This window comes from Bubalus kerabau, chromosome 1 (assembly GCF_029407905.1).
Source record: "Bubalus kerabau isolate K-KA32 ecotype Philippines breed swamp buffalo chromosome 1, PCC_UOA_SB_1v2, whole genome shotgun sequence".
NCBI classification, from domain to species: Eukaryota; Metazoa; Chordata; class Mammalia; order Artiodactyla; family Bovidae; genus Bubalus; species Bubalus kerabau.
The window spans coordinates 177502247-177511367 of record NC_073624.1 but is presented as its reverse complement, the minus strand read 5'-3'; the positions used below and the strand labels follow the sequence as shown (position 1 = coordinate 177511367).

General features: G+C 42.9%; 1 long non-coding RNA gene across 1 annotated transcript; it reads left to right on the top strand.

The window, feature by feature from the left end:
* Positions 1-1349: 1349 nt before the first annotated feature.
* Positions 1350-8882, top strand: LOC129641960 (uncharacterized). Its single transcript, XR_008709508.1, has 3 exons — positions 1350-1560; positions 7833-8053; positions 8589-8882. It is a non-coding gene; the product is annotated as an uncharacterized LOC129641960 (long non-coding RNA).
* The last annotated feature ends 239 nt before the right edge of the window (positions 8883-9121 follow it).

Genomic DNA, 9121 nt, shown 5'->3' with positions numbered 1-9121 from the left:
GGACTGTAGCCTGCCAGGCTCCTTTGTCTATGAGATTCCCCAGGCAAGAATACTAGAATGGGTTGCCAGTTCCTTCTCCAGGGAATCTTCCTGACCTAGGGATTGAACCTGGGTCTCCCACATTGCAGGCAGATTCTTTACCATCTGAGTCACCAGGGAACTGAAAAAAGTCTGAGAAGCTTGGGTTAACCCATTTATTCTGCTGAGCTCCTTAAGCTGGATCTTTCCTCTTTGGTTTCTTTTTCATTGTTCTGATGCTTGGACTATGAAGGAAGAAAAATAAGAGGACTCATCCTGATACCTTGTTTATATGTTGTTGTTGTTTAGTCGCTCAATTATGTCCGACTCTTTTGTGACCTCATGGACAGACTATAGCCCGCCAGGTTCCTCTGTCCATAGGATTTCCCAGGCAAGAATCCTGGAGTGAGTTGCCATTTCCTTCTCCAGGGATCTTCCCCATCCAGGGATTGAACCCACATCTCCTGCATTGGGAGCTGGATTCTTTACCGCTGAGCCATGTGGGAAGTCCACCTTGTTTATATACCAACATAATAAATTTTATGTGTTTACAACAGTTTATGCATAAGATTTGCCTACAATACCAAATAGATATGTTAATTGTGTTATTTTTGCTAGTTAATAATTTTAATAAAATTTGCTGGTTTTCTAGTGAAAAAATAAGAGGACTCAGGACTCCAAAACAGCTGTCCTCCGAGTTCAGCTGCACCGCTGTTGAGCCAACTTACTTTTCTTTTTTTTGGAGGGGGGGATTATTATAGTAATTTATCATTATTTATTATGCAGAGGAATTTCAGAGGGTATATTTTTTCTCTTTATAATTTATTTTAATTGGAGGATAATTATTTACAATATTATGATGGTTTTTGCCATACACCAATATGAATCGGCCATAGGAATACAGGTGTCCCCTCCATCCACCCCATCTCTCCAGGTTGTCACAGAGCAGCGGCTTTGGGTGCCCTGCATCACACATGAAACTTGCACTGGTTATCTGTTTTACATATGCTAATGTATATGTTTTAATGCTATTCTGTCAAATCATCCCACCCTCTCCTTCTCCCACTGAGTTTTCTGAACCTCAGTTTTCTCCGAGCTATGTCACAGTTGTCAGCATTTGAGTTCCCATTGTTCAAATGTGCCTGAGAACAGACAGCTGCAGAACTCTGCTCCCCACTGTATTGCAAAACTTGCACAACTCTGATACCAGTGCCTGAGGCACATGGGTGTATTTCACGACTGTATCGACAGAATCCTGTCTGACAAGATATTGTCTCGTCTAGTCTTGTCAGGCACTCATGGTTTGTTTACCCCCAAGGGAGACTGAGATGATGAGAGTGGCCAAGTCTTTGAGCAACACCACCTCCTTTCATCATGAAGACTTCTTACGGCCGCAGCTCTCGACACAGGCAGAGGGGACCCCAGAGCTGAGGACCTGAAGCCCGAAGGGAACCATGGACTGATGTCACAGATGGGAAGAGAGGCATGGGCAGACAAGGGGCTCTGTTGCTGCAAAGGCAAATTCATAGATGTGCCCAAGGGGTGAGTACGAGCTCTCTGGGTACATGGCCATTCTCTGGCCATGTGTGAAGGCAGAGCATAGCCACCATGCCTGTGTACTCACAGAAACATAGTGTCAAAGGAGCATATGAAAGTGCAATGAACCATCTCCCCTCACTTTTTTGCAAAACAGTCTGAGAGACTGGGCAGCCTGGGGACTTGGGTGTCCTCACACAACATCTGCCTGAGAAGTCCATTTCAGGCCTGAGAAGCCATTGCCGTCACTGTGAATAATGTCAACCCACATCTAAACACCAATCTTGTACTGACTGTGGTTTTACCAGTAGTCATTTATGGATGTGAGAGTTGGACCATACAGAAGGCTGAGCACCAAAGAATTAATGCTTTCAAATTATAGTCTTAGAGAAGATCCCGAGAGTCCTTAAAGGGATCAAATCAGTCAATCCTAAAGGAAATCAACTCTAAATAGTTATTGAAAGGACTGATGCTGAAGCTGAAATTCCAATATTTTGGCCACATGATATGAAGAGCCAACTCATTGGAAAAGACCCTGATGCTGGGAAAGATTAAAGGCAGGAGGAGAAGAGGGTGGCAGAGGATGAGATGGTTGGATGGCATCACAAGTCAATGGACATGAGTTTGAGCAAACTCCGGGAGACAGTGAAGGACAGGGAGGCCTGGCATGCTGCAGGCCATGGAGTCACAAAGAATCAGACAAGACTTAGCTACTCAACAACACAACATGGAAAAAGGCGGTGGTTTTTAAGCTCTGATACATGTCAGAGTCACCTGGGACTTTTAAAATTCCTGTGGCAACATACAGTTTGTGACATTTTGTGTCTGACCCCTTTTACTTGAACTTGATGTTTTTAAGATCCATCTACATTGTTGTCTATTGTTGCTGTTCAGTCGCTAAGTCTGTTGTATATGTCAGAACTTTATTCTTTGTGTCTGAATAATATCTGTGGTATGGATATGCCACATTTTGTTTACGCACTCATCTATTGATAGACATTTGTGTTGCTTCCACCCTTTGGCTATTTCTGAGTAAGAATGGGCAATTTTTTTAACTAACTTTATTTTTTAATATTTATAAATTGCTTACTTGACTGCATCAGGTCTTCATCACCACACACAGGATCTTTGCTGCATCATGTGGCATCTTTCATTGTGGCACTCGGTCTCCAGAGCTCTCAGGCTTCAGTGGTTGCAGCTCACAGGCTTAGCAGCTCCTTGGCACATGAGATCTTAGCTTCCTGACCAGGGATTGAACCCACATCCCTTCTATTGCAAAGTGGATTTTTAACCCCTGTGCCACCATGGAAGTCCCAAGAATAGACAAATGTTTAGAGGCAGAATTAATCCAGAGTTCTAGTTGCAAGTTCTGGGAGAAGGGGAAAATATACTACCTAACCAGTATCGGGTTTCCATTTGGGATGATGAAAATTTTCTGGAATAGATAGGAGAGATTGTGACACAACATTGAGAATACAGTCAATATTACTAAGTTGTATTCTTTAGAACGATTACAATGGGAAATTTTGGTATTTACGGTTTGATGATGAAGATGTTCTTTGCTCAGTTATATCCAACTCTTTGCAACCCCATGGACTATAACCTGCCAGGCTCCTCTGTCCAGGGAATTCTCCAGGCAAGAATACTGGGTTGGGTAGCCATTCCCTTCTCCAGAGGATCTTCCCAACACAGGGATCAAACCCGGGTCTCCTGCATTGCAGGCAGATTCTTTACCATCTGAGCCACCAGGGAAGCCCTATTTATGGCTTAAGTCCCATTAAATCAGTTGGGCCACAACTGAACCAGGACTCTGGGGTTGGGAGCCATGCTTTAATTTTTTTTTTTTTTGCTTTAATTTTTTTCCTTTTTGTATTTATTTCTTTTTTTATTTTTGAATTTATTTATTTTTTAACTGAAAGACAATTGCTTTACAGAACTGTGTTGGATTCTGCCAAACATCAACATGAATCAGCCATAGGTATACATATGTCCCCTCCCTCTTTGAACCTCCCTCCCAGCTCCCTCCCCACCCAACCCCTCTGGATCTTTGCAGAGCCCTGGTTTGAGTACTTTTTAAAACTCCCTCAGTGACTCCAAAGTATAGCAAGTTCGAGAACCACTAATGTTAGGAAAGGAGGGAGGACTATAAGAATTAAACATCCACACTTCCCAGGACTTATTAAGTGCCATCTCCTCCAAGACCCACCCATACTCTCACCACTTCAGTCATTTCCTGTCACCTATCTGGCCTATTTCCATTTTAAATGCATGTCACCATCGAATTACATTGTTCATTTGTTTGTTCACTTACTATCTGTCCCTTCCCACAAAGCCAATGGTGTTCAACCTTACAATGCATTTGAATCATCTGGGACCCTATTTTTTTTAATAAATACTTTTTTTTCCAGGGCAGAAATTGAGAGGTAGACATAGAGAAAAGACATGTGAACACAAGGGGGTTGGGAGGCTCGCATGAACTGAGAGAGTACATATATACACTACCATGTGTAAAGTGGATAGCTAGTGGGAAGCTGCTGTATAGCACAGGGAGCTCATCTCAGTGTTCTATGATGACCTAGAGAGTTGGGATGGAGCGGGGAGGAGGGAGGCTCAAGAGAGAGGTTGTATATGTATACTTATAGCTGATTCATTTTGTCATACAACAGAAACTAATACAACATTGTGAAGCAATTATACACCAATAAAAAAAAAGAGGGGGGCTTCCTTGATGGCTCAGTGGTAAAGAATCCATGTGTCAGTGCAGGAGATACAAGAGATGTGAGTTCAATCCCCGGATCGGGAAGATTTCCTGGAGAAGGAAATGGCAACCCACTCCAGTATTCTTGCCTGAAAAATCTCATGGACAGAGGAGTCTGGCGAACTACAGTCCATAGGGTCACAAAGAGTCAGACACAACTGAGCATGTATGCAATAATAAATATAATTCATCAACTTTGTTAATTGATTAATTAACAGTTGCTCTAATCCATGCTGACTCATCCTTCTCTGCCTTATGATTACAGTTCTTACTGCACTAAGATTTCTTAAGCCCCGATTCCACCCCCAAGTCCTGTGCTAGACTTTTCATACTATGGTCTTGATGAGGGAGGTGGCATTATTCCCAGTTTATACCTATAGGGTTAGGGAGCACTAGTATCAATGCTGACAAGACCAGGCTCCCAGTTCGCAGAGCTTTACTGAAGGCTTTCCATGAGGCTGGCCAGGCGCTGAGTAAACAAGTGTGCCTCACCTTCTCACCAGCCAGCAGTCCTTTGGGGAAAATAGATGTCAAGTCAGCATAATCAGAGCAGTGTCACTGCCCAGTATAAGTGCAGGGAGCCCTGGAAACTGGGATCTGATCTGGTTCAGGGAGGGTTCAGAGATGGCTTCCTGAAGAAGCTTCACTTCCCCTGACATCCAACTGATCTTTTAACAACCAAGAGTAATTAAATCATCCCCCAGCTTAGAATCCCTCGGTGACTTCCCATTACCTATTGAATAGGGGACTAATTCATTTTACTTTGCCCGGGACTTTTCCAGGTTTTTAGCACTTAAATCCCTGCACCCCAGAAATCCATCAGTCTTCATTCAAATGGGCCAAGAGGCACATGGAAAGGTGTTCAACAGCGCAAATTATTAGAGAGATGCAAATCAAAACTATAAGGAGATACCACGTCACACCAGTCAAAATGGCTGTCATTTAAAAATCCATGAACTATAAATGCTAGAGAGAGTGTGAAGAGAAGGAAACCTTCTTACACTGATGGTGGGAATGTAAATTGGTACAGCCACGATGGAGAACAGTGTGGAGATTCCTTAAAAAACTAAAACTACAGCTAGCATATGATCTGGCAAACCCACTCCTGGGCACGTATCCAGAAAAAAAACATGGTCCAAAATGCATTTCAATGTTCACTGCAGCACTATTTACAGTAGCCAGGACATGGCAGCAACCTAAATGTCCATCGACAGAGGAATGGATAAAGAAGATGTGGTATATATATACACCAGAATATTACTCAGCCATAAAAAGGAGCAAAATCGGGTCACTGGTTGAGACGTGGATGGACCTAGAGACTGTCATACTGAATTAAGTAAGTCAGATAAGAAAGAGAAATATAATATTCCTTATATGGAATCTGAAAAGAAATGATACAAATGAACTTTATTTGCAAAACAGAAACATACTCACAGACTTAGAGAATGACTTTATGGTTACCAGGGAGAAGGGTGGGAGGGAAGGGTAGTTAGGGAGTTTGGGATGGACAGGTACATACTGCTATATTTTAAATGGATAACCAACAAGGACCTACTGTAGAGCACAGGGAACTCTGCTCAATGTTACGTGGCAGCCTGGATGGGAGGGGGGTTTGAGGGAGAATGGATACTCATATATAGGTTGGCTGAGTCACTCTGCCATGCACCTAAAACTATGACAACATTGTTAATCAGCTATACTCCAATTTAAAGTTAAAAATTAAATTTAAAAAAAAATCAAACAAACCAGAATGAATTTTTTCCCTATGACCCAACCAAATCCAGATTCCTTAAGAAGTTTCAAGTCCTTTTATGATCTCATCCCCTCCTAGAAAGTTAAGTCCCTCAGTCATGTCTGACTCTTTGCAACCCTGTGGACTGTAGTCCACCAGGCTTCTCTGTCCATGGGATTCTCCATCCATGGCATTCTCCAGGCAAGAATACTGGAGTGGGTTGCCATTTCCTTCTCCAGGGGATCTTCCCGACCCAGGGATCAAACCCAGGTCTCCCGCATTGCAGGTAGATGCTTTAACCTCTGAGCCACCAGGGAATCCCCTCCTAGATGCAGTTCTTAATACCTGTACTCTCACCTAGACTCACCTCTCACCACCTGAACTCACCGCCAGCATGCATGTGCATGTTAAGTCATTTCACTGTCACTGAAGTCACTCAGTCATGTCTGACTCTTTGCAACCTCATGGACTGTAGCCTACCAGGCTCCTCCATCCATGGGATTTTCCAGGCAAGAATACTGGAGTGAGCTGCCATTTTCACTTCAGTCACGTCCAATTCTTTACAACCTTATGGACTGTAGCCCAGCAGGCTCCTCTGTCCATGGGATTCTACAGACAAGAATATGGAGTGGGTTGTCATACCCTCCTCCAGCGGATCTTCCTGATCCAAGGATCAAACCTGAGTATCTTACATCTCCTGCATTGACAGGCAGGTTTCTGCCACTAACGCCACCCACTTATATTTTATCCTCTAGTCCCACGGAAGTAGGCATGGTACCCTGAAGCTGCTGAGATCTCTCCTTCACCTCTGCTATTGCCCATACTGAGATCTCTCTGCAATAACTGCCTCCTCTAAATGCCCACCTGGAAAGCACCTTCTCATTCCTCAGGCCTCCTGTGAAATGCTAGCTTCTCTAGGAAGCCAACCTGCAACTCTGTATAATCTTATGCATCCATCCGTCCAAGGAGTCTTTACACTGGGTTGTCTTTCTTTTGGTAATTGTCAGATAACTCTGATTAATATAATTAATCAGTACTGCAGACAGTGACTGCAGCCATGAAATTAAAAGACACTTACTTCTTGGAAGAAAAGCTATATCAAACCTAGACAGCATATTAAAAAGCAGAGACATCACTTTGCCAACAAAGGTCTGTATAGTCAAAGCTATAGTTTTGCCAGTAGTCCTGTACAGATGTGAAAGTTAGACCATAAGGAAGGCTAAGTACCAAAGAATTGATGCTTTCAAATTGTGGTGCTGGAGAAGACTCTTGAGAGTCCCCTGGACTGCAAGATCAAACCAGTCAATCCAAAGTAAATCAACCCCAAATATTCATTGGAAGGACTGATACTGAAGCTGAAGCTCCAATAACTTTGGCCATCTGATGTGAAGAGCTGATTCATTGGAGAAGACCCTGATGCTGGGAAACATTGAGGGTGGAAGGAGAAGGGGACAACAGAGGACGAGATGGTTGGATGGTATCACTGACTCAGTGGATATGAGTTTGAGTAAACTCCAGAAGATAGTGAATGACTGGGAAGCCACTAGGAAGCCATGCTGCAGTCCATGGGGTCACAAAGAGTTGGACACTACTGAGTGACTGAACAATAGCAACTAGATTAATTAACAGTTACTCCAGCCTGTAGCCTGCAGTGACACATTTTTCTCTCACACACTGATATTGTATAAATATGTGTCTCATTGGAGAAGCCAGGACCTTCTGATGTTTTGTCATTGATGGACTGAGGAGAAATTGATGAGGAACCATCTCTGCTGCTCTCCCTTTCAGGAGACAACCGAATACGCCAGAGCCTTCATCCACCCAGCTCTTCCTCCTTTGACCTCCTTTGACTTTGAGTGAAATGTTCAAACATGGTCTCCATGCCAGGGACTAGTCTATCTGGACCCACCTGCTTTTCTGAAGAAAGTTTACCTCAGGAAATGCCCTTTTCCACACTGGAGACATGTGGTTGGAGACTCTGGAAAAGGCTCAATCTTGTGCCTAAAGAGGTAGGTGCAAGGCTGCTTCTGGCAGCGTTACTTGTCATGGTGAAAAACTGGAAACACATGACATGTCCATCAGCAGGATAATGACTAAAAAATTATTGTACACCCATTCTATAGAATACTGTGCAGCTTATAAAACCAGTGGTGTTGCACAGGCACTGAAATGGCTAAAAAGAAAAAAAAAGGAAAATACCAAGTGTTTTTAAGCACCACCCCGCCCCCTTAGCCTTAAACTTAGTTGTACTTTAAACTCGAAGCCATTACATAGGACAAAATAACAATAGTTTAGTCCTTAAACAAATTCAAGGACTTTAGTTACTCCTCAAGGGCTATAGATAATATTCTCTTTTTTAACTTATTTTGTTTATTTTATTTACCTCTTTGTGCCACAAGGCATGTGGGATCTTAGTTCTTAGTTCCCTGACCAGGGATTGAACCTGTGGCCCTGCAGTGGAACCTCAGAGTCATAATCACTGGACCACAAGGGAAGCCCCCTGAAGCTAATATTCTCAGCCATGTTCTATGAGCTGTTTTGCAGATACTGAAGTCCCCAGCAGGTGAAGGAAGATGACTCCATGATGACCAAATTGTAGCCATGACATAAGCTGCCCCATGTACACAATTCTAAGAACTGGCCTGAGAAACAGGAACAAACCCTGCAACTGAAGGTTAACTGTACTTAAAACAATCAAGATGATGCTGGTCAGACCACCACACTCCTGATTTCAAGATGACTTTCAGAGCTGACTTGCTGCTCTGCCCCCTCCCTCTGCCAATACACCCCTGCAACTCCCCTTTAGAAGCTCTAGCCCCCTAGCGGTAATTCTGAGTTGGTTCTTGGACATGAGTCCACCTTCTCCCCTGGTTGACAGCCTCCAAAATAAAGCAAACTTTCCTTTCCTAACAACACTTGTCCTCAAGTATTGGCTATTTTTTCTTTCTCTTTTAAACATTTTTATTTTCTATTAGTTTCTAGTACTTGAAAATGCAATTAATTTTTATATCAACCATATATCAAACAACCATATTAAACTCTATAAGAAACTCTTGTTGTTTCACTAAAACACAGAT